Raw genomic sequence first — 3791 nt, forward strand, 5'->3', positions numbered from 1 at the left:
TTGTTACAAGTGTAAGGACTGTTCTAAACCATGCTGCTGGCCTGCGTTTGATTAGGGTTCCTTCTGGCTAGGACAGATAAAAGGTCACTCTGTTCAACAATGTGTTGCTGAAGGGGTTTCAGTGAAATCCCAGCAATGGGGGTAGGAAGCGTATGTTTTGGTTTAAAATGCTGAGGAAAAGAAACTCAGTGTTGCTTCAATGTTTTCCTTACCTGAATTTTTAAAGGCTCCTTGGATTGTCAGTGCTCAGGAGAGAAGCAGGGCAGCTGTGCAATCACCACAAGAAAGTCTAGCGCTGCATGCAGTGCACTTACGCAGCCTACAAATACCCCTCGCGATGGTTTCAGGGTTCCCAGTGCTGCTATAAAACTACACCCTAGGTGACCCATCCCCTTTTTGTTAGGCACACATGTGCTTTGATTCAAGTTCAGAAAATAAACACAACCAAGCGACATCAGGTTTAACCGCTAGAAATAAGTAGTACAAATACCAGGGAGAGGAGTGTTGTCTCACTTTCTGTAGCAGCGGTATTCACTCCTTTTTAATGATTTGCGGGTGTCTAACCGTTTTCCATTCAAGGTGTAGGCACACTACAGTGGATTTAGACCTTCCAGCAAGTTTCCTTTCTCTGATCACTTTTCACAGAGCCCTTCAAAGCAGTCCGCAGACATGCACAGACTCACAACTTCAGCTCAGGAACTGTTGTGTTCAGAAAACGAAACATGGAATAGGAAGGAAAAACTTGCAGGAAAAAGAACAAAAAAGCCTGAATCATCTGTCAGATATCACATCTCCTGTCACTCCCACACACCATGATCTGTCACGAGTTCAAGCGTTGGAAGAAATTCTGGGTTTCTTCCAGGACAGCAGGCAGGGTGAGGATCACAAGAGTGAAGATCACTGCCGAAGTCTATCCTGCACTGAGAAAACAGCTGGGGAAAAATATCCCTTGGGGATAGGAATTGCCAACACAGCAGCCTCTGATCCTTTAGAGGAGTAACAATACTGACGTTCATGCCGAAATGCATATCGGATCTGAGACCAACCCACTGAAAGCAGTTACCTGTGTCGTCCTCAGAAGATTTTCCTCCTCTATGAGTAAATGGTTTTATTAACCATTGGACTCATAACACTCAACATCAAAGCTGCTGAGGAGAAGGTAGGGTTTGGCAGAAACCTCTGTGGTGAGCAGGAGTGTCGCAGAGAACAGGTGACCTGCCCTCAGCCCTGGCAGCACAGCCCCACACGCTCACAGTCTCCAGTATCCGTGCAGCTCTCCATGCTCAGGTAAGAGCATCAGAGCAATTCTTGGGACCAGCCCTCACAATCTCAGAAGACTTGGCTGAAATAGTGGTTTGATGACACAAAAAAGACTTGCCCTCAGCTCACACCACCACCTCAAAAACCAGCATTACCTTGCAATGGGCAGAAGTGACCCAATACAGACTCCTGCTGCAGATGATTGAAATTTGTTCAAAAATGTTGCAACCTGGTCTAGTAGAGGGTGTCCCTGCCCATGGGAGCAGAGCTGGAACTAGATGATCTTTGACATCCCTTCCAACCCAAACCATGCTATGATTCTATGTTGCAGTTTGCTTTGTATCAACCGGCTTCACGCTGGATAAAGAATCATTTTTTCACCAACAGCTAGCAAAAAAACTAGTCGGAGCTTTTTCCTCCTGCCTAGTTCACGAGCAGCGTGAGTACTGACCCATTTCTGGCAAGATCATACTACTGAATCTGTGCACAACCAAACTCCTCACCTGAACAATCACAAAGCTACACCCTGGGGCTGGACTTTCCTTAATTACTTCCCCAACTGCTTTCCCTAGAGCCCCCTCTTAAAATAGATGCATACAAGAACTACAAAGTTTTAATAGCCACCATCACAGAGCAGGTATCTCAGTCTCCAAGTCACCATTCGCACCCATAATAACAAGCACTTCAGATGGTGATTTCTCATCCTTTCTTGAGGACCAAGAAAAATATGCATCACCAGTGTCGTACCAACGTATTTACTGTTCCAGGTACAGTCAAAAGGTTTTCACCTCAGACGTGCTACTGCCCTTCAGAAGATTGAAATTACAGGGCTTCTTAATCCTAGCTTCTTGTCAGCATGGGGTGCAGGGAAACTACCAGGAAATTTGCCTGCCTGTTGTTCAGCGCCATTACTGACATTCAGCATCTTCACCGGAGAAGGGGAGGCTACAAATTGTCAGCAAACCAAGCAGCTAGGCCTCACATCTGCGTTTGAGCTCTAAGTTTAAGCCTTTTACCACATTCCCAACCTAAATATAGGAAAGCATTTGCTCCGTTTATATGGCATCACAAATGTACGCATATACAATGAAGCACTGCCGAAATAATTACTTTTGCTACAGCATAGCTAAGGACAGACACCACCTTCCCAGAGCAGGGAGGGCACCATGTGTATGAGAAAACCATTCTCACCAGTCAACAGTACTAATCAAGAAACTACCCAAGCCAACTTCTAGGAAACAGCAAGGACTCCAGGAGGCCTTTAAGGACTCGGGGTGCTCGGACACTACCCCCATCCTAGGCGTGGGCCTCCACACTAGGCCAGTTTTTTGCCGTGCCAGCCAGCGAGCCACTCCAGCAGGCCAGCCTGGTGGTTCAGGCACTCTCTTGAAAGACAGAAAAACACATCAGCTCAAAATCGTTTGCTCCAGATTATGTGAAGTCAGATCAGTTTATCTCAGCAGACTCTCTGATAAAATGGTTATTGTACTTGATGGGGTAAAACTCCTTGTCAAGCCCAAACATACCTAACACCTTCTCCTTTGTCCAAGACCCAGATTAATCCAGGAGCACTCAATTGATTTGGTGATACCGAAACAAGATGCTTCAGATCCCTGGTATGTGGATATGGGACAGAGGGGGCTGAATTGCTTCACAAGATCATAATCTGCATTCTTACGTCATGTAACTGTCATGTAATAGAAACTACTTCACATTTTATTCACGCCAAGGCACCTTCTGCCAGAATTGAGACTTTTAACCAGAACAGACAATATCACTCTTGACACTTCACAATTTTTGTCCAAAGAGACCTTTGCTAAGGCAGAAGGTTCTTTACTCAAAAGGAATCACCAAAAGAAATCAGACCCTGGAGGTGAAGGACTGGCTCTGTACTAATGCACTCAATGCTCTATCGTTAAGGAGGCACTTCCAAACAGAAGAGATATGAAAATCCATGTGACATCCTACAGCACGAGAAAGACTCGTGGCCTCTGGGACACACAATAAGGACAAGACTGCAATTTTGAGCAGACATAAGCAGCAAGTTCTGCTTCACTGCTGAACACCTCATATTCTCAAAACAAGTTACATATCAACAATGTCTTGCACATTAGCATAACTAAAATTTGAGTGCAAAATTTTTAAGTGTCCAGATACTCCAGAGTGGACAGCTATATAAAGAGAACTAGAGAACTATTCGTGGGTATCACAGGGTAATTCTGAATACTTTTAATGGATTGTACAGATTTCTACGCCTGGTTTTATGAAGTACATTATATTACATATAGACATGATGCCATCTGGTAGATGAACGCATATCTTCTGCTCCGTGATGAAGCAACAAGTGATCCTGTAAGGCTCTTACTGATAACTTTTCAAAAAGATGCAATTGCAACATGAAAGAGTTCTTGTCGAAAACAGCAGAATGCACTCCAGGTTTTCCTCACAGGCCTCTCAAATAATTTTCACGGACACACTAGGATCATGCTGCAATAGAAGGATCTTCCAATAATACAAAGCTGACCGACACA

The sequence above is a fragment of the Grus americana genome, chromosome 1, assembly GCF_028858705.1.
Source record: "Grus americana isolate bGruAme1 chromosome 1, bGruAme1.mat, whole genome shotgun sequence".
Taxonomy (NCBI): Eukaryota; Metazoa; Chordata; class Aves; order Gruiformes; family Gruidae; genus Grus; species Grus americana.